General features: G+C 41.9%; 1 protein-coding gene across 10 annotated transcripts in view; it reads right to left on the bottom strand.

Annotated features, from left to right (window-relative positions):
- The window catches only part of Akap13 (A-kinase anchoring protein 13), a 174,876-nt gene extending 154,045 nt beyond the window's left edge, over positions 1-20,831 (bottom strand). For all 10 annotated transcript variants that reach the window (XM_070043194.1, XM_070043196.1, XM_070043199.1 and 7 more), the window contains exon 1: positions 20,640-20,831. The gene's annotated coding sequence lies outside the window, so the exon portion shown is untranslated. The remainder of the gene's footprint in view (positions 1-20,639) is intronic.
- Positions 20,832-23,046: the final 2,215 nt, after the last annotated feature.

The raw sequence follows: 23,046 nt of genomic DNA, 5'->3' as shown, positions 1-23,046 counted from the left end.
ATAACCAGTAAGTAGCACTCAGTGATGCTCTGAGAAGGAACTTCGTAGAATCTCCATCTTCACAATCCACTCCTACACAAAAAAAGTTGCTTTAGCTCTTCTTCAAACTCAGAAAGCTTTTCCTTTAAGACCAGCAGAGACAGAAAGTGCTCAAAGGGTTAAGAAAATAATGAAAGGGAAGATAATCCAAAATAAATAGTCATTAGCTTGGTTGCATTTTTTTCGTCACTGAAGGAAAAAAATACATTTTTAATGAAGATTAAAAAGTGGGCAAAAATTTGCAGTCAAAATAAAGTTAGGCTAGTTAGAATGAGTTCAGACAACTAAAAGAAAAGGCTGTTTTCTATCGTTCTCAGGCTAAAATATATACTCTCTTGAAAAACAAGAATTTAAAATGTCTTTGGTATGAAATAAATATTTAATAGTCAAAATAAAATAAAACCCCCAGTGCTCGGGAATATAGTTCAGTAGAGTACTTAGCTAACACATGTAAGGCCTTGGTTTAGCACTAAGCACCACCAAAAAAAAAAAAAAAAAAATTAAACTGAAAACATAAATCCCAGAGTTAGAAATAAACTCTCATCTAAACCAATGAAATTCAGACATCTTTTTCATACAATTATACCAACTCTTCATTTGGCATCACCAAATGTACCATTTGACATCTCCATTGCCCAATCCCTCCAAATACACGCACACACAGGCACAAAGTTTTTCAGTTTTTATCCTGACTGACTGATCTGCCAAGAGATTTCGGTAATCAATTTGGTTTTTTATCAATATACTTGACTTTCTCATTACCTACAAGCAGAACACTTTAAAATATAAACCACTTTTAACTCAAACCACTATAAAAATGATCAAGTTGAAATTAGAATGCAAGTACAGTCTAAAACAATTATCTCAAATCTAGAAATTGTAGTCCTGAGACCAATGTGAATTATCTTAACACTAAGGACCAAAAAGCCAGCTCATAATTAAGCTTCATTTAATACAATCATCGTTTTCTTATTAGTTCACATTAACAAGACATTTGGAGCTTACTCTGTGCAAAACCGTCTGCAAAGTACTTCACAGTCTTATGTCATCTTCACAAATAGCTCTTTGAGGAAAATGCCAGCATACCTTTGTTTTAAAGATGAAAGAAGCTAATATTTGGGGAGGCTAGATACTTTATTTATCTTAGAGTTACAGCTCCCAGTCCAAGTTCTTAATCATTATATTGACATAACCAAGTCAGAGTTAGATTTTTCAGATAAATCTAGTTCCTCAATTTACAATGAATCGTGCCTGGAGACTATGTTATGCTGACTGTACTAGACTGAGCATGGGCTTCTATACCATCAGAGCCTTCGAATTACTCATACATTCATGGCTACAGTGTTCTCCAGTAGCACAATCCAGCAATTGCTTTAAGAGGAAGGGCCAGTGGCTCACACCAGAGTCTTTCCTCCAATAATGAGCAAAAACCCTGGAAGAAGAAGAATGCCTCAAGTGGTAGACCAGCACTAAGTAAATAAATAATGGAGGGAAGAATGGTGAGGGCAGGCTCATTAATTATTTACTACTGATAACCTTTACCTCTCAGTATCAACAGAAAAAAAAAAAAAAAAGAGGGTAAGTAAATGGTTATCAGCTTGATAAGGAAAGGAGAAAACTGGTCGGGATCTGACCTGGTGCTGATGCAGGAAGGTTAAAAAGCTGTTTCTGAAGGAGACAGTTAGAATCTGGGCTCTTTAACTTGTTAGCTTGTGATCAATCCCAAGTATTTAAACCCTTTAAGCCTCCACTTCTTCACCAGGAAAATATGGATTAAAATAGTACTTTTCCCATAGGTATTAATCTAATATATGAAAGGCCATCAAAACACAATGCCTGATAAAATACCAGGTGGTTAATACATGATTAGGGTAAGAACGAAGGTTAGATCAACACTAAGTATCTGACATGTTAATACAGGAAGAAGGTTGCAAACACCGAAGATGCAAAGCACAACTTTAAGCACCAGAGTAGGAATGACTAAACTAAACATTTTGGTGCTGGGAATTGAATCCGGGGCCTTTCACATGTTAGGAAAGCATTCTACCATTGAGCTACATATCCCCAGATCAAACATACAGTTTTTAAGAAGAAAATCCACCAACATAGCCTCTGAGATTCAAATCATTCACGTTGTCCACATGGAAAAGTTTCAAAGTCACATAGTGTCTTTCTACAAGTGAAGAGAAAGTACCAGCAGATTTCAATACACAATTAAGTTTTACAATTTCGAATCATTCCTGCTTGGAAAAGATAATTTAGTGGCAATAAAATGAACATAAATCTTTACTACTTTAGAAGAGATAACTTACAACTAGGACCTAATAAAACAATATCAAAAAGTTATGTCTGACTTGCTATAGAGATTAAAACATGAAATTAGCACACTGTTGTCCACAGAGGTGGTCTTGTTAAGGACAATTATATCCTAATATGCCTCCAAATTTTTACCTTATGTTACAGACACAAATTAATGAGACTTTATAGAACATAATGAGGTATCTCTATTAAATACAAAATTCTGGTCTAAAAAGTATGCAGATAAATGAAGCATAATTCACTAGGTTCTACAATTAACTCCAACAAAAGCTGACCTTATTTCTATAGTGGAAATTTTGCCAAATTAATCGCAGACTGCATTTACAGATCTACTAACTTGGTAAGGGAAATGATATGCTATATGCCCAAATTCAATTATTTCCCCTTCAAAGAAAAGTACAGAATAAATGCTGGAAAAGCATACTCACACAAAGACAAATATAACCTGCCCTTACTCATGCAAGTTGAGAATACAGTAGCCACTGCAAAGCATGAGGGAAGGTAAAAAGTTGATCTCATGTTTAAGTTCCAAGACAGAGGCAGGGAAGATAGAGGAGGGAGGGACTAAGAAATAAGCTCTACTGCACAGCATGATGACTACAGATCAATATATCTTTCAAAAAAAAAAACTTAGAAGAAAGGTTCTGAATGGTTTCACTATAAAATGATTTTTGAAGAGATAAATATGCTTTAACCAGATTTTCACCTTATATAAAGTATGCATTCATAGCAGTATCGCACAATAATAGCCTGTAGATGTAGACATTTTTATATGTCAGTTAAAATTGTTTAAATGAAACAAAATAAAGACTGTAGCTAATGCAAATAAATATTCAGAGGGTTAAGAATAAACATGTTTCTGAGAACTAAGGAAATAAAATCGCCTTCATGGCATAAATCACAGCGTATATCTGAAATCAGTCTTCTGGCCCACCCCAGACTTACTGAAAAAAAATCTCCCTAGGATATTTTGATCCAGAGCCAGTAGTCAGAGGATTCACAGCCTCCCCAGAGGATCTATTCCATGCTCCCCTCCCCTCTGACAAACAGTGGGGGTGGGGGGTTTCAGTGTTGGTTGTACAATCACTCTGGTGCTTAGGTCACTCTACCAGTTTTATCTATGCTTTAGCTCACAAACTAAATCCTAATTTTCCTGAAGGCCAAAGGAAGGTTACTATTTTCCTGGGAAATGAGTACCAAATTGTGTCAGCAAAGATTAATTTTTATAGTAGATGCTCATCCAATAAGTCCAAATTTCAAAAATTATTTTTTGCAATACCAAGTTAAGTTGGGTAGAGTGGCTCATGCCTGCAATTTCAACTACTCAACTCAAAGAGGCCATAAGGTAGGAGGACTGAAGTCCAAGGACAAGCTGGGGGAGAAAAAACAGTAAAAGTGTTAACTTGATAAGAATACTGGATGGTACTTCTAAGCCTAGGTAAACCATGTTTTGTGTTTTTCCAGCAACTACCACCTCTTACACACCAAAGGTAAAAGTGACAATCACGTGAATGGGTTTTTATGTCCTTTTAAGAAATAATACATCCCTAGCACAAGTATAAACCCATGCTCAGTTAAATCCCCTAACTACTTTGAAGTTGAGGAAGAGACACCTTAGCATTATTTTTACAGCAGCCTACAAAACAACTTTCAACCCTCACAGCTTTAAATAAGGGTTAGCAAGGCCCAATCAGGACTCTAGGAGAGTAAGTGGTGTAACTGTGATCTTTGTACAGTAGGGAGAGCAAGAGAATAGTGTTGAAGAAAACAAGCAACACGGCCAGAGGTAAGACTTGTTCCAGGCCAGGAAGAACTCGAGAAGTCAGTTACAATGAAGGCCTGGAGAAGCTAGCTGGAGTTTCTAAGTTCAAACAGCTCTGAGGGGTGGAAGTTGGACAATAAGATGTTTTTTCAAGATTCCTCTGAAAATAAATTCCAGGACTAAATACACTAATGCTCGAGATTTTCTGGTGTCCTCTCCCCATGGCTTTACTCTTTTATTGTTGCAGGTCAAGGTCATTAAGCAATGGAGATACCCAGTCACTCATGACTAAAATAAGCTTATTATGACGAACTAAGGCTCGACTTTAAAAGTAACAAAAAGATGATTTCAAGGGCTGGCCCAATACTGTGCTGGCCTGGGTCATTTCCTGACACAGAGTCAAAGTGATTCACAGCATCAACACAGAATACCATGTTCCCATGCCTCCCAGCACCCCAGGAGCTGACCATGAGACCACCACTTCCTCCAGGAAGCACCTAATTCTCTCAGCTCTCAATAAATCAGGTCAGACAGTCTTCCTCAATGTTCTCCAAAGTAATTTCAAATCTCTTCACGGAGCACCTCCTTACTGAAACACCTGGCTGCCAGGTATATTTTCTCCTACTAAAATATAAGTTCTGTGAAAGCCAAGACTTACCAAAAGAATGTTCATCCCCAGACCATATACCAGAGTTGGCAAAGGGGGATAATCCAAATGACTACGGAGAAAAGACCATGATAAGATAGTGCCCTGCCCCTAACACCTTCTGTATTACTGGTGTCGCTCCTCCTAGCTAGTTGTGAACCAAAGACTTCTGTAATATGAGTGGTGTATACTGGATACTCCAGCAACTACCTTAGTGCTAGACAGTGAGGGATTATGGAGGGCAGGCAGCAGCAGTGACATTACTAAACCAATGTTCCTATGGGAACATGGAAGATGCAGTTGTTTCATAATGCATACAAACCCAAAAACTGGGAAAATATACAGAAATTGAAAAATAATGAGCTTAAACAGTAAAATTCCTTTCCATCACCCTCCCTAGACATGTGAAAGATTGTATGTAATTCATTAACAAAGCAAATTATGTTACAAAAAGAGATGTGATATTGCAGTGGGGGGTGAGGAAGAGAAAAACAAAAGACAAACAAAAAAAAGAAGAATATGAACAGTTGTGTGTGCATACACCTCCATTAAACATTTGCTTCTCTCTTGCAAATTCCCAAACCAAAAGCTTCTATTTTTTGCTTCTTTATTCATTTACAGTGTCTTTAAAGTGATGTTATTGTTATTATTAAGGTGTTATACATATAGCACTTCAGGTAATGAGCACATTTCATTTTCTGGACAATGTCTCCCCTTCTTTTGCTTTCCTCTCATTTCCCCTCTGCTATCTATCTCTGCCCACAGTTATACAGGTCATTTTCTAGATAGTGTATACTAAACAGCATGATTACATTTGTTCACCCTTCCTCCCTACCTTTCTGGACTGTCCCCCCCCCCCCCCCAGGAAGAAAGAAAAAAAACTAAAGCAAAATCAAACACTACTACCACCACCACCACCAACAACAAAAAATGCTTCCATTTCCTGGAGTTCGTTTTGATGGATAATATTTTTTTTATTTTTTTTTGGGGGGGGGTCCAGTCATGGGGCCTGAACTCTGGGCCTGGGCACTGTCCCTCAGCTCTTCAGCTCAAAGCTAGCGCTCTACCACTTGAGCCACAGCGCCACTTCTGGCTTTTTTCTTTTTGCGTATGTAGTGCTGAGGAATTGAACCCAGGGCCTCAGGCATGCAAGGCAAGCACTCTACCACTGAGCCACCTTCCCAGCCCCGGATAATATTTTATATGTCCAGTGCAGTTACAATTTTTGTTTTTCTCCCCTCAAATGCTTCTATTTTGACAGTGTCAGAAATCCTCAAATATCCTCTGCCATTTATGACACTTCCTATGATGTAATGCAAACCTCTTTCCTATCTTCCTCAAACATTCCATTAGAGCTAGTGAAGACTTGTCAATAAAGCAGACAACAGAGTAACAAGTACTCAGCTGGGAGGGAGAAGGAAGTTGAGACCCACTCCAACTGTTGCACAAATTTAAACAGACAGACAAGCCTCCACCTATTTTTCAGAATTACTAGTACATTCCAAGAGCTCCAAAGCAACTAAAGCAACATTTTCCCTTAACTTACTCCAATTCTACGAGCTTGGGCTGTTCTAACACCTGGGTATTTTCTCTAAGACCTTGTTTTCTTAACATTGACAAATAAAACAGAAATCAAAACCAATGCCTGAAATTCCAAGTCACCACTCATCATACATTAAAAGAAGCTTGGTCCTGTGTAAGATGAACATGTTTGTATTTCTAAAATCAACCTACAATTTACTACTCAGCAACCAAATACAACAACAAATTACCTTCTGTTCCTAAGTTAACCAGCTTATTTTGTTCTTTTTAAAAAAAATAACTTGTTTAAATTCAGTGGTAATTAAAATCCTTTCGAGGAGAAATGAATATAGATAAATTGGTGAATAAAAATCTTGTAGTTCATTTTTAAATGTAACTCATTTCTGTTACTCTAACATAACAAACTCCATCACAGAGAGATAACATGTAATCTATGTGCTGCATGCCTGTAATCCTACCTACTCACGAAGCTCCCAGCTGTAATTCTACCCACATAAGATGGCTGAGATCTGAGAATTGAGGTTCAAAGCCAGCCCAGGAAGAAAAGTGCATGTAACTGTTTCTAAATAACCAGCAAGATGCAGGACTCAAGGCATGGCTCCAAGTGGTAGAGTACCAAGTGTAAGCAAAAAAGCTAAGCAAGATCTTAAAAACCAACACGCACTCGCACATACATACACACACACACACACACACACACACACACACGCCATACCTACTTAACTACAGTTCATCAGCTCTCTCAACTTGTAACAACAACAACGCTAATAACCAACACACCTATGTCTTACAGAAAAAAAAAAAAAAACTCTGAAATTCCTCAAACTAAAAATATGGCTGCTTTCTAGAGTAACTCGCCTGCCACCCCAAACCTAACAGTAAAGTTTAGAAACAAACCATTCTGACCCCAGAGTACTCACAGGGGGTGGTGATCACATTTGTAAATCCCAGCACATGGAAGGTTTTTGTGAGGCAAAAGGATCATGAGCTCAAGGCCAATCTGGGCTACACAGCAAAACGCTGTCTCAACAGGAAGGGAGGTGATGGTAGATACAGCTCAGTGGTAGAATAAGCATGAAGCCCTGGTTCAAATCCCCAGCAGCATAAAAAGGGTGGAAAGACGCCCAAAATGAACTTTAGAAAACAGAACCCTAGCTCTCCTCCCAACCTTTTTTTTTCCCCCCTAATGCATAAGCAGCAGGTATCGAGGCTTGAACTTAGGGCCTGGACATTGTCCCTGAGTTTCTTCTGCTCAAAGCTAGTACTCTTATCACTTGGGCCACAGCTCCACATCCAGCTTTTTGCTGGTTAATTGGAGGCAAGAATCTCACAGACTTTCCTGTCCAGGCTGGCTCTGAACCATGAACCTCAGCTCTAAGCCTCCTGTGTAGCTAGGATCACAAGCGTGAGCTACCAGCGCCCTACTCTTCCAGACTATTTTAATCACATGCAATCACCTACTTCCAGCACACAATGGAAAGGCTAAGAGAAGAAAAGGCTTCAGGCAGTTAGTGGCCAAGGTCTCCTCTTCAGAGTTAGGACATCATCTTAATTTGTCATTAGCTCAAAGTGTCTTTGAAAAAGAACAAACTAGCCATTCATTTACAAATACATCCCCATCAATAGGATTTTGACAGAAGAGCTAATAAAATATGTAGTCCACCCATTCACTTATCCTATTTTGGAGCTCCCTAACTCTTTCCAAACTTTACACACAAAGGGACAACTTCTGACCCACACCCACACCATTTTTTTAAGAGGACAGTTTCTCCTCTACATTGTTATGTAAAAGGCGGGGGAAATACTCGGGACTCAAGCCTGGGGACTCAAGCCTGTCGTCCTAGCTGCTCAGGAGGCTGAGATCTGAGGATAGCTGTTCAAAGTCATCCTGGGCAGGAAAGTCATGAGACTCTTATCTCCAATAAACCACCAGAAAACCGGAAGTGGTTCCGTGGCTCAAGTAGTAGAGCTCTCTTGCCTTGAGCTGAAGAGCTAAGGGACAGCGCCCAGACCCAGAGTTCAAGCCCCACGACTGACCAAAAAAAAAATTGTTATATAAAGTCCTAGGTTATATGAAGGGTTTTTTTGGTATTTTTTTGTTTTGGTTTGTTTTGGGTTTTTTGTCAGTTGTCTGGAGTAAAAAGTTGCTAAGTTCAGGGAGAAAGAAAGCAAAATTGCTAAATTCCTCTTCCCCTTTTTACTACCTGATGACACCTTATAGAGTAGAAAGTGGGCCGTTAAAATACATCTACTGGTGAAGAAAAAGTTACACAAAGTTCTGCCAAAGTCATAGCACACATGAATATCTTTTTCACATAATTACTACAACTCTTGCTAGAATGCAGTACATAAAGAAAAACATCTGTCACAGACCCATGTCCAAGTCCCTACTCTGCCACCATACTTGAGTGACCCTGAACAAGTTATCTAGCCTTTCTGAGGCTCAGTTTCTTCCATCATAAAACAGGACACTAACAGAGCTGTGAGGATTAAAATACATTTTGGAGAGCACCTGGTAGTGACTTTGTAAAGTAACAGTAAGTGATGGTGAATATTACTACATTATAACGCTATCATAGGTTAGTGAAGAACATTGTATTTTGTTCATCACTCAATCCCTGGCACCTAGTTTAGTGCGCCTGACATACAACAGACCTTCCATAAAATGCTCAATGAAGTGCATCCAAAATTAGTTAATTAGCCTCCCAGGACCTCAATTTCCTCTTCTGGCAAAATAAGAAATGCTCTGCTTGCAGAGATTAGAACTGATACATATAAACTACCCAACCAATGGTAATTCTCAACAAATCACAGCTATTGTGTAAGTAAGCTTGTCTCTACCTTTCAGCAGTCATCAAGGCAGAAGGTAAAGAACACACAACTTTTCCTTTGAAGGTAATTACTACTGAATTACTATTTGCCACCTGAGGTTCCTAACAGAAGTACTATTATTTGGATTGAGGAAAGAAATTTCTCCATTTCGGGGCATAGATCATGGAGAACTATTAAAGTGGTCCTCTTCAGACTGCCACAAACACTTTTGACAAAGCATCAACTATCTTACACCACAGTAAGGAAAGGGCATTTCAGAGACTTGTGATCTTAGAATACAAGATGTCCAATCAAGGACCATGAACAACAGTCTGTCAAGTGTTCTTGAAGCTAGCATTTAAGATGATGACCTGATAAAAAGCAGGGGGGAAAAAATCAACATTTTTACACACATTGAGCAAATTAATTAGGGAAGTACAAAATCTGTTACAGTATTCAATTACCTTAAATCTGGAGGTAGGGGGAAGAGTTGAAATTTCACAATTAAAAGGGGAATGTATTTCTTAACAAGAAATATAATCTTCAAGGGGGGGAGTATTAAATTCTACGGGGGCTGGGCACTAGGGGTTCATGCCTGTAATCCTAGCTACTAAGGAGCCATAGAGCTGAAGATGGCTGTTCAAAGCCAGCCAGGGTAGGAAAGTTGTTAGACTCTTGTCTTTAATTAAAAACACCAAACAAACCAGAAGTAGAGCTGTGGTTAAGGTAGAGCACTAGCCTTGAGCACAAAAGCTCAGGGACTGTACCCAGACTCTTTAAGTTCAAGCCCCAGGTTGGGGGGGGGGAGGTAAGGGGTAGCGGGTGGGAGGGGAGAGAGGAGGGGGGGAATATGTATGGGGAAGGGAATGAAAAAAAAACTACTGACAAGAAACCAAAAATAATTTATATAAATCATAACGTTTTGGTGCTGGTATTAGTACCTACCAAAAGCGAGGACTCAAAAACTGCACACATCAGTAACATATACAGCTTTAATTTTCCATGTCTAATTTGACAGAAACCTCAGATTTCGTACAAAAGTACTTAAAACAAAGTTTACAGTTCTGTTTCTGTAATTACTCTATTGAAAGGAAAACAAGCACTGAGCTCTTATATGCTCTGAGTTAAAGTTGTCTGGTTGGTGTCCTGGAAACATAATGTACAGTTTATGGTTTCTAGTACTACATATTAGAGAATAAATACCATAACAAAAGATGAACATGTTCAAACAAACATGTTCAAATGAGGTGAATTTTATGGCATCTGGATTTTATCAAAATAAAGCTGACTCTTTTTAAATGATGCTTGTAGAAAGAAGCCAATCTTAATTCTCTAATATATGGCTAATCAATTCTATTGTTAAAATTATTAGTGTTCTGGTGTTTTCAAAACAATTCTATTGTTACATACTGTTTTTTGTTCCTCAAGCAGGCCATCAGGTTATCCTTAGGCCAATACCAAGGACCTGCTGAGCAGGTTAAACTGTAAAGTGACCTACACTGACCAAACATAAAACCCGGGCAAGAGCTGAACAAATTTTACCACAAGAGTTGAGCAAGAGTAACTAATGTTCCATTTTACATGATGTTTTTTTCTTCCTTCAAAAAGATACTTCAATGTCACCAAAATCAAACTAAAACCAGTGCTAACAAGAGAAAAATTCATCAGGATAACTTTTCATATTTAATAATATGCACATATAGTATTGGCAAAAGTTCATTCATCTTTCAATCAAGAGGCCACTGCTGTGCACAGGGCACCATGTCAGGTGGTAGGTACACATCAATGGATGAACAAAGCAAATAAAACCTTCCCCCAAGGAGGTGATAATCCAAGAGTCAACACAGACCTGTGACATTCAAGTACTTTACTACACCTATGCTGTAAGCAAGTCTGATAAGTGAATCCTACTAAATAAACTGGGCAAACGAGATGAAAATGACAAAAACTAAAAAATTGTACCTACCACCGAAATCCAAAGGGAAAGATATCATTTATTTTAGGAAAGTATCTAACCAAACGCATTTGTTTCTATATCTATGATAACTGTCCTAACCGGCTAGATTTCCAAGAGAAAACAACTGCCTTAATCTAATTCATATACCCAACTTGTCATAGCAAAAGAAGGAAAGCAAATGTAACCTCCAGATACCACTTCAAATGAAAGGGAGGCTTTAAATATCTAAATAGGTCAATCTCATCTATTCAGTTCGCGTATCGTATTATTTAAGGTTCAGCTATATAACATCACTTCCAGGTTCCACGAATCTTGGTGGAAAAACAGAAAGACTGAGGAGCTTACTTGGATGCATTTAATGTGAAAAATGGGTTCACCAGCGGCAAGTGACTTATCTTACTTTCAAAAACTCAAATTTTAAGAAAGGGAAAAAGTGGGGAAAATGAGGGGGGGGTGTGTTTAATTTAAGCCATTTTTTCCAGGCCATTCTTATGTTTCCCCTTAAAAAAAGCAAATAGTCTGGGTAGTTCATATAGTTCAAATAGTCTGGTAGTTCATGCCTGTAATCCTAGCTACTCAGGAGGCTGAGATCTGAGGATCGCGGTTCAAAGCCAGCCTGGGCAGGAGAGACCGTGAGACTCCTATCTCCAATAAACCACTCAGAGAAAACCAGAAGTGCCAGCCTGGGCAGGAGAGACCGTGAGACTCCTATCTCCAATAAACCACTCAGAGAAAACCAGAAGTGACGCTGTGGCTCAAGTGGTAGAGCGCTAGCCTTGAGCTGAAGAGCTAAGGGACAGAGCCTAGGCCCAGAGTTCAAGCACCACAACTGACAAAAATAAATATATAAGCAAATATTCATTAAAAAATGTAATTATACATGCCAAGTTCTCTGAAAGTCTGCCATCACCCTTTCCCTGGCATGATTATGTAGACGAAAACTCAAAAACAGGTCCCTAAAAACAATGATGAAAAGGATGTCCTTTTTTAAGAACTCACCCTGACACAATATGTATCTAATGATCCTATTTACTAACCTGAATAAGAAAAAGAAGTTTAAAGTGTAATAATAATAGAAATTAATTAGCTCTTCTGGGCAGAGTAGGAAGGAAGTCACTGAAGCTTTGAAGACTCTTCAGTGACGTACAAACATCCTGCCCCATTCTTATTTCTCCTTCAAGAACTTAGGTTTCATATCCTACTCTGGCCGTCAATCCAAGAGGAATGAAATGTGAGTCACTGACAAATACCATCTCACAGAACAAAAGAATACAAGGGCAGAAGAGAAGCACTGGCCTGTTCAAGGTCGCACAACTCACTGTGTGAGAAGAACACAGCAGAAGTGGGTTGGTCCATGGCTCCTTCGAACTATACAATGCAGCCAAGAAAAAGCCATCTTGGGGGTGGGGGGTGAGAAAAGAGAAGAAATCAATCAGGGGACACTTGGTGGTCAGGTAACTAGCAGAGTATCCAGTTACAATTATATATCCTATACCTGGAGTGAAAAAGAAAGGACTTTGGCCATGAAATTAGCATGTATAATCGCTCTATTCACTTGCACCAGTCTATACTGCCCTTCACGGCTCACAGGAATGAATTAGGACAATTCACATTCCAAGGACTACAGAAAACAAAACTGCATTAACAAGACTTTGAATCATCCAGGGTTCCCCCCGCCCCCCAACGGTTCCACCTTGTTCTTTTCTCAGCCCCCATAATTCTACTCCCTTGCAACAGACAGAAAGTAATACAAAGGAAAAGAAGGAGGGAGGGAGAAAAAAGGAGAGAAAGAGAGAAAAAGAGTCTCTACATAATTCCACTGCCTTGCAGAAAATGCAAACAGAGAGAGAGAGAGAGAGAGAAGGAGGGAGAGGGGAAGGGAAGGAGGGAGGGAAGGAAAGATAGATTGAGTTAAAAAACAAAAAAACATCTGCCTGATGTGAACTAAAGTGGACTAGTAGTAAGTCGGAAGGGACTAGACAAGCTGTCTAGCACAAGCACTTTTCCCACTTACTCCTCCCTAACACTTCAGAGCTGCTAAAAAGAGCCTTAAAAAACTGGTTTTTCAACTTCTAATATAGGTTCAACATGAACTGTTTGTAAAACACTTTGAAGATGTGAACAAGCGTGTAAATGTTAATTATTAATTTCCATCCACAAAGCCCCCTGCCCACTGGCAAGTTTAGGCTACTTTCAAGGCACAGGCATGGCAGCCTAGCGTGGTTTTAAGAATTCTAGGAAAAACCTCTAAAAACAGACCACAGTGATTTTCTATTTACAACAAGGACAAGCTAGAATTGTCAGCTGGCTACTTCAGATATAATTATATCACAGTGGAAAAAAAATGTGATTTATGGCATTTACAATAAAACTAGAGTATGTTTGCAGTCACAAAGTCCTAGATGAAAGTTGTCATTTATTGAGCTGAGAGAAGCAAACTAAATCTCTAGTTTGTTCTTTTTATACTGAAGAAAATAATATCTACCTTACAGGGTTATTTTAAGGAATCAAAATAAAGCAAATATACAATAGATACACAGTAAAGGTTTCATTATTCTTTTAGTGAGTTTACTTTTTAGAAAACATCCTTTGGGAAATATTCTCAAATGATCTGTCCATACTAGAAACACATTATTCTATGTTCTAAGCATAGAACAGCCCTGACCAAGAACAATAGCCAACCACTGACCCATCCATGCTTGTAATCCTCAAATGGACAAAGTACGTTTGCTGGATGCCAAGGCCCCAAAACAACTCTTAGAAGTCTATGTCTCAATTTCTACTGTCACAATTTTTTACTTAACAGCTCCACAATCTCAAGATCTTATCCACAGTCCTTTGGTATTCTGAGCCCAGACACTCCAAAAGGAAAAAAATTTTTTTTCAGAGCTTGTCAAAGATAACAAGAATTATTTCCATGTAACCACTTTGGACAGGCAGAACTCAACTGGCAACACAAGGAAAGTGGAGAAATTTACTAACACCACCCAAATCACTGAGTTGTTTTTTTTTTTTTTAGAAATCATGAATTATACAAAATCTCAAATCTGTAAAAAAGAACAACTGTCTAAAAATGGACAATTTTCAAGTCACATCTCCAAGAACAGCAAATAATCACACACAAAGACAACATTATTGATCACGGTCAATTTTTTAAATAGGTATGTTCTACATAACTTACATAAAAAGGCAAAAAAAAAAAAAATTAGAAAAGTTCAGTAATTACCAGGGTCATGAGTTGGAGAATGGGTTAACTTCAAAGGGCTCAGAAGAATTCTGAGTGTGGTTATATAAACTTCCACATTCATCAAAATCCCAACATGAGTAGATTTTAGGGTCTGTGAATGACACGCATTAGAAAATAAAGAATAAGGGCCTAGGACGGTGACTCAGTGGTAGAGTGCTTGCCTTGCATGGCAGGAGGCTCTGGGTTCGATTTCTCAGTACCACATATGCAGAAAAGGCTGGAAGTGATGCTGTGGCTCAAGGGGTAGAGCACTAGCCTTGAGCTGAAGAGCTGAGGGACAGCGCCCAGTCCGAGAGTTCAGTCCCCACGACCGGCAAAAAGAAAAAAGAACAAAAAAAAAGGATGACAACACAGACCAAGGAGATATAACAGTACTACAAGTACAACTTGATTTTATCCTGGTTGAAAACTTTTTTACAATCTACTATAAAGATAGTTGGGAGACAAGAGAAAGCTGAGCTAGGTGCCAGTGGCTCACGCCTGTAATCCTAGTTATTCAGGAAGCTGAGATCTGAGGATCACAGTTCAAAGCCAGCCTGGGCAGGAAAGTCTGCGAGACTCTAATCTCCAATAAACTACTCAGAAAAAGCTGGAAGTGGTGCTATGGCTCAAGTGGTAGAGCACTCGCATTGTGCAAAAGAAGCTCAGGGCCAGCACCCAGACCCAGAGTTCAATTCCCCAGAACCAGCCAAAAAAAAAAAAAAAAAAATCCATGTGAGAGATTGATGCTGTGTAAAGCATGGCCTGTGGAGCCATAGCCACAATGGCCCATTTCAGTATCTGGCACTGCCAGGTCACTTTGGGGCTATTTCCTCACCCTAAAATAGATTGATAACTTCTTCCTAAGAGGTTTAAGAATGGAAGACGAGGGCTGGGTATGTAGCCTAGCATGCATGAAGCCCTGGGTTCAATTCCTCAAAACCACATACATAGAAAAAACTGGAAGTGGTGCTGTGGCTCAAGTGGTAGAGTGCTAGTCCAGAGCAAAAGAAGCTCAGGGACAGTGCCCAGGCCCTCAGTGCAAGCCCCAGGAGTGGTTTTAAAAAAAATAATAATAATGAAGAACAAAATGTAGGTATGACAAAGTATGTCTGACAACCAGGAACATTTCCCTGACTTGAGTGAAACAACTTTCTTTAGATATAAAAATGATAGTTAAGGCTGATGATCTTCACTGGCCTCCTGAGTAGTCTTCAGAAATACTCTGCCACTCTTTGTTCCTTGTTTGTTGTGTTTCACCTGACTGCAAACACTGACCTCCAGTAAGTTCCTATGAGTCCACAATATTGTGAGGCAGGATTTATTCAGCTTAAAAGACATCCCATGACAAACATATTGTAAAAAGTTAATGTGATAAGAGCCAAAAATATCCATTTCCCAAGTGAGAGGTATGACAATAAAAATGGTATATCATTTTCATCACCTCCTATAAAAGAAAACACATCAAGTTATTTGGGTGTTTTCCTCTTTTTGACTAGGATTTGAGTTTTAGCTAAGCCAGCAGCCAATCGTAAAACTACAGCACCACGCAGTCTTAGTAAAGGGCTTTATCTCATGTTTCTCAGTATATGCAGTATGCAGGAGGTAGGATAAGGATAAATTAATCTTTTTATTTTAAAAGCAAGGGTACTAACTCTCTGGGACAGACAAAAATAGCCTGCTCAAGATCGCACAACCGATCAATGGACATGACGTCAGATCCTGTGGTCCCATGTGCTTTTCAGAGACGAGATCACCATCACAAAACTATCTGGGCTTCAGTGAGAGTCAGTTAACTCCCAGGGGCTTTTCCCTAAGTTTAGTTAAAGCAAGCCAATTAATTGTCCTGTGCCCTATTTAACTGATTCCTAACCATTTAGTTAGAATAAACTCATCATCTTGGGTGGCAAAGGGTAATCCTACAGACAATTTAAGCTTACGATCTATCAGAAGGTAAAAACACAAAAGCATTTATTTCCATTTAAAAAGCCACAGAGTGCTATAAAAATTAAACAACTCACAACTTTTCCTTCTCTCCCACCCCAACATCCACATCTCTCTTACACACATCCCAATACCCACCTTCTCCAGATACTGAAGGCAGCTCTGAAGGGGTAAAGGCTACTTACAAGTACCCTATTGCCCAACACAAATATTCAGACAATCTTTCAGTACTGGTTGGCAGGGTCCATCCTCCCAGCATGGCTGACAAACATAGATTTGGTCTACTTTTTAGTCCCAATCAACCCAACAGTGAACTAAAAACCTGAAGACAAGAGCATGAAACAAGCTTCATCCTCCTCTCTCCCCATTTACAGGGTAAGATGGTGGAGGATGGGAGGATGGGGAGAGGACACCATTTCAAAATAGATGCCAAATCTCATCAGTCATAACTAAAGATCAACACTGTATGCATTTAAAACTTAATTTTAAAAGAAGAAAGCATCAAGGCTACGTTTGTGGCTCTGTCGCAGATATTTTTACCCTCATTCTGTAAATATAGTCAATACATAGAAACAGATTTTTTTTTTTTTTTTTTTTTTTTTTTTTTTTTTTTTTTTTTTTGCCAATTCTGGGGCTTGAACTCAGGGCCTGGGCACTGTCCCTGAACTTCTTTTGCTCAAAGCTAGCACTCTACCGCTTGAGCCACAGCACCACTTGCAGCTTTTTCTGTCTATGTGGTGCTAAGAAATTGAAGCCAGGGCTTCATGCTTGCTAGGCAAAGCATTCTACTATTCAGCCACATTCCCAGCCCCTAGAAACAGATTTTATAGGTAAAAAGTTATCTACCCTATCTAGTATTTTAAGAATTCTAAGCTGAGCTGGTATAACTGATTGAAATCTTTGCTCTCTGGAAGTGAATTTGCTCAAATTTGCATTGTGTATTCTAACACTAAGATAAAGCTGAAACTAGATAACTTTGATACTCTAACTTAAGAATGGAAAACATTCATTTCTCACTATTTCCCAAACCATAATCATATAGAATCCTATCCTACCAAACAACTCTGCAAATCCCAAAGACAAAGAGATGATTTAAAAAGATAAAACCTTATTGTTTCTTTTATCCTTCAGTTTAAATGGTATCATTTTAAACAACAAAAAAATTGCACACATAAGTTCTTTAAGAAAGACTAAGGTGCTATTCTCAGTAGCATCTCTGGGGGTGGGGGGGGCAATACTGTGGCTTGAACTGCCGGCCTAGGTAGGCACTGTCCCATAGCTTTTTTTTGCTCAAGACTAGTGCATTACCACTTGAGTCACAGCTCACTTCCGGTTTTCTGGTGGTTTATTGGAGATAAGAGTCTCACTAACTTTCCAGGCTGGTTTTGAAGCTCATCCTCAGATCTCAGCCCCCTAAGTAGCTAGGATGACAGGTGTAAGCACCAGCCCCCAGCAAGAAGTATCACTTTCAAGAACAGCTTAGTCACATTGAAAAAAAAAAAAAAAAGCATCAGAATTATCCTTAGAGCCGTCAGAAGACAGCCACTGCTTAATGTTAGGCTAGGGACTGGACTATTGGATCTCACAGTTTCATTCATTCCTAAGAACACTGTCAAGTATGTTACTATCTCTTCCATCTAGGAAGCAAGGTGTCCAGTTAAGTGAGGTGCTCAAGGATACAAAACCAAAGGAAACAATGATATGGACTCATACTCAGCTCCAAAGTGTTTCCACCCAATTTTCACAACAGAAGAATGAGCACAGCCATGAATGGGTTTGTCCAGCAGTTTTAATAATTCCACCAAGGAGGGGGAGGGCTCTAAATTGAAATCTCTTTTTGAAAACTGTAATGCCCAATCTAAACTCCAATTCTTTTTAATAGCAAATACATTAAAAGAATTAGAGAAATCAACAGGCATAGTTATACCGCTGTAAACCAAGCCCTCAGAAGCCGAAGTAGGAAGATCTTGAACTCTAGGCCAGCCTGGGCTACACAGCAAAACCTTGTCCCAAAATTAAAAAAACTTACCAAAAAGGGGAGTGGGAAGAGTAGTCTACAAATCTTTCTGAAGGAGATTAAATTCCATCCTAAATGTATAAATGAAGTGTTTTTGTTGTAAAAGCTCCCAGAGTTAATGGCTCTTGTCTATAGACACTGCCAGTAACCATTAAGAATCATTTATCAGCCAGGACCAAGAGATCAGGAGGAGTGAGGATCAGGAGGAGGGGAGCAAAAAAAAAAAAAAAAAAAAGTTTGTAAAGACCCCATATCACAACAAATAGCTACTTTTGATGGGACTTGAGCCTGTCATCCAATCTAGGTGGCAAGTAGATATGCAAGAGGGTGGAAGTTAAGGCCTGCTCAGAAATAGAGACCGTTACCTCAACAGAAGATGTGGAGAGGGCTGATGGGGGCCGGGGAGTTGAGGGTGGCACTTGTCTATCACCCTACTTAGGGCAGGAACTGTACTGTGGTCCAGAACAACCTGGGCAAAAACTGACACCCTATCTCAAATATAACCAGAGCAAAAAGGGCTGGAGGTGTAACTCAAGCAGCAGAGTGAGTGCCTAGCTAGCAATTCAAAACCAAGCTGCACACCTTTCCTCTGTGTTAAGCCTTTTCCAGCAAAAACAGTACACAAAAGGAAATAAGGTCCCCCCAAACACAGCCCTTAAAGAGTTAACAAGCCTACCAGAGTGCATTTATACTACAAGCACAGTTTCATTTAGTCAGGCAAACAAATGAACGGTGAGAACCCCTAAAACAAAAGCCCAGAGAAGGAAACCAACTGGTGTGTACTTGTCACATTATTTTGTAAGGAGTATTTGCTGTTTGTTTACATTATGGCTCTCCCAGGCAACTCCTTTCAGCCCCTGTCAACCTCTCTTCCTTCCCACAATCACACAAAAACACCCAACCAGAAAAGGAAGGCAAAAGAGCAAAGACTGTGACTACTCAATCTTACACCCTCACAGCCAAATCAGGCGAAGAAAGCTGATTTTCAAGCAAAGCCAACGAAAGTAGAACAACCCTAAGGCTCCTCCGCAGGAGAAATCAAAATAGCACACACAGTATCTGTTAAAAGTTTCCTCTTTAATTTAATAAGTTAAATGACGCTTTGGCCATTTTGTTCCACCATGGTGGCAGACACTTTTAAAAGTCAGTTCCACCCAGAGGAAATTTAAGCAGTTATTAAGCTCTTGAGCACCGAACTCGGTGGGATGAGAAACACACAAAACTCAACGAAGAGACCAGGAGCACTAATTTATATCAACTGATCCCAACTCCTCTACAAACTCGGAACAGCAAGGAACTGTCCTGATCTGTCCTGATCTGGGTATCCCAAACAGAAATGATGATGATGATGATGATGATGATGATGATGATGGCGGGTACAGCTGCTTCTATAAATAGGGCTGGGGCGTAGGCAAACACACATACACACTCAAAAAGAGGGAGGGGGGGAGAAGCATCCTATTTTGCACTTTGTGTTTGCCCGAGGCAACAAACTCTCAAAAGAAGTTACGGAAGGGGCAACGAACCGGCGGGGAAATCACGCTCCACCCGGCCTTCCTGGCGGATTTCCAGAGTTCACGGTGGGATGGAGACACTTTGCTGTGACACCCCCCCCCAGCCCGCCCACCCGCCCCCCTCCGCCGTCCTCGTGCTGCAGACATGACTTCCAACACCAGAAGCTTTTAAGCACGCACAAGAAGCATCAACTTTTTCTTCATGGACACAGAGAGAGAGAGAGAGAGAGAGAGAGAGAGAGAGAGAGAGAGAGAGAGAGAGAGAGAGAGAGAGAGAGAGGTGGGGGAGAGACAAGGAGGGGGGGAGGAAGAGGAGGAGGGGGGGTCACGTTGTTTATGTTCAAAGCTCGCCACAAACAACAACAAAGTGTCCCGCAAACCAACACCAACCCACCCACCAACGAGTCGGCCAAGCCTCCGGGTGCAGGGCGCGGCGGGGGCCGGGGCGCGGGGCCGGGGCGCTGGGCGCGGGGCGATGGGGGCGGGGGGGGGGGGCGCGGGCCGGGGCGCGCGCACGCGCGGAGCGCTCGGGACCCCGGCGCGCCTCCTCCCCGCCCCGGCCCCCGGGAGAAGGCGCGGAGAAGCCCCCGGAGGCGGGCGACGGCCCGCGGCGGCCCATCCCCGCCACCCCCCCCCCCCCCGTCCGCGGAGGGACACTGAGGCAGGCCCGGCCGGCCGTGCGTCGTCGTCGTCCTCCTCACACACACCTCCCGGGACCTCCGGAGAGCCCGCGCCGGGCGGGCCCCGGGAGCCGGGCGGACAATGCGCCCGAGGCGTCCGCCCCCCGGCTCGCCCCCCTCCTCCGCCGTCCCCGCCTCAAAACTTCCCCCAACTCCGTCCGCTCGGAGCGGCCGCGCCTCACCGTGCGGCTCCCGGGGCTCCCCGCGGGCCGAGCCGGAACAGCCCCGCGCCGACGCCGCGGGCAAGGACCACGAGCGGCTCAGCCGTGAAGGCCACGGCGGTGTCCACCGAGCCCAGGCGCCTCCCCGCCGCCGCTGCCGCCGCCGCCGCCGCCGCCGCCGCTGCTCCCGCCCGGCGCTGGCTCCCTGCACACAGCCCGCGCCCGCTCGCTCCTTCGCTCGCTCGCTCGCGCGCGCCCGCCTGCGCATGCGCCCGGGGATGGGCGGGGCCAGCCGGAGAGGGCCGGACCGTCTGCGCGCCCTCCGGTGAACAAACGCGGGGGGCAGGTCGCGCAGCGCGGATTGCACGGCACAGCTGTCCATCCAAGCCGGGACGACCAATAGGAAGACCTGTGGGCGGTGTGCTTAGTCGCTAAGGAAGGCTGCGGTCGGCCGCGGCAGCTGCCTGGCGGCTGCAAAGCCCTTAGAGTCGGATGGCTGGCAGCAGCTGCTTGGGGGGCGGCGGGGGGGGGGCGGGGAATAATGCCCACCCACCTTCTCCTCTCCACCCCGGCTCCGGAAACCACCCTTCCTCTGCGTGCCCGGTGCTAACCTGCGCCTTAGCACTCAGCACACGCTGCAATGATTTACTCGTTTATCTGATTTGCGGATTGGTGCCTGACACACGTGCAGAATTCAAATCAGGAAAGTGTGGTCTTCGTGAGTACAGTGCTGGAGATCCAGTGCTAGGTACTCAGCGGTGCTGCCCGGTGGATGACTGGGTGGGTGGAAGCGGCCATGGCGAGGGCGGGATGGTCACTCCGTGAACTGGCTATTTGATCGCCGCAAAATCATAGGCTTGGGGTGGCGAAGGACCTCAGAAATCATCGGGAGGCTTCCGAGAAACAAAATGCGTGGCTGTGTGCCAGGGCGGCCCCGGAGATTAGCTAGTAGGCGAAGAAACGTTGATAGTTACATATACACTTCAGTGTGAATTAGCGAGAACCTTGCCTGTGCCGCTACTTAGGATAGATAGACGGATGGATGGATCGATGGATCGATGGATGGATGACATAGATAGATAGATATAGATAGATAGATAGATAGATAGATAGATAGATAGATAGATAGATAGATAGATAGATAGATGGATAATTTTTAAAAGGGTACATGGGAAGTGGAGGCACTTTATATGCCATTCAAGACTAATTTAGAGTGAAGAACTGGGAATATCTGGAAGGAGATTATTGCCTAGGGAGGAAAGAAGGAATCTCTATCATAGTGCACTTTATCCATCACATCAATACACAGAGGATTAGTGCTCTTCCCATGTTTTTCCCTTTGTGCTGGTACTGGGGGCTTGAATTTAGGGTCTAAACACTGTTCCTTAGCTTTTTCACGCAAAATTGGTGCTTTACCATTTTATCCATAGTTCTACTTCTCGCTTTTTGCTGGATAATTGGAGCTAAGAGTCTTGTGGACTTTCCTACAGACTGGCTTTGAACCACCATCCTCAGATCTCAGCCTCTTGAGTAGCTAGGATCACAGGCCTGAGATACTGCTACCTAGCTAATAATCCCCGATTAAATACACATCAGGAAAGCCATTGTGAAGAATGGAATGGAGGTTCCTCAAATCCTAGCTACTGGGGAGGAGGAAATTGTTGGAAATCACTGTTCAAGGCCAGCGTATGCAGAAAATCGTTTGCAAGACCTCAAAGAAGAGCTAGACTGGGTGGCTCAGGCCTGTTCTCCTAGCCACTGGAAAGCCTCATATGTGGATTCCACATATGAGATAAAGCAATGCTTTATCTTTAAAATAACCAGCACAAATCAGAACTGGAGGCAGGATAAGAGTGCCTCCTTAATGCTGGGCATTGGGGGACTCGCACCTGTAATTCTAGCTCCTCTGGAGGCTGACATCTGAGAACTGCCACTCAAAATCAACCCAGGCAGGAAAGTCCATAAGACTTACCTCCAATGAACCCCCAGAAAACCAGAGGTGGAGCTGTGGTTCAATGTGTTAGAGTGCTAGCCTTGAATGAAAAAGCTCAGGGACAGTACCCAAGCCCTGAGTTCAAGCTCTCCATGACTGACAGAAAAGAGAGAAAAAAAAAAAACCACTAAAAATAGATCTACCATATGGTCCAGCTGTTCCACTTCTGGGCATATATCCAAAGGAAATGAGTTTAACATTCCAAAGAGATAGCTGCATGCCCATGTTTACTGCAGCGCTGTTCACAATAGCCAAGAGATGGACTAAACTTCAATGACCATCAACAGATGAGTGGAGAAAGAAAATGTGGTCGATGATATAGATACATAATGGAATATTACACAGCCATAAAAATAATGAAATCCTAGCCGGGCGCTGGTGGCTCACGCCTGTAATCCTAGCTACTCAGGAGGCTGAGATCTGAGGATCACAGTT

This window comes from Dipodomys merriami, unplaced genomic scaffold, assembly GCF_024711535.1.
Source record: "Dipodomys merriami isolate MVZ:Mamm:240054 unplaced genomic scaffold, mDipMer1.0.p SCAF_33, whole genome shotgun sequence".
In the NCBI taxonomy this organism is placed as follows: domain Eukaryota; kingdom Metazoa; phylum Chordata; class Mammalia; order Rodentia; family Heteromyidae; genus Dipodomys; species Dipodomys merriami.
This window is presented reverse-complemented; position numbering and strand designations above follow the sequence as displayed.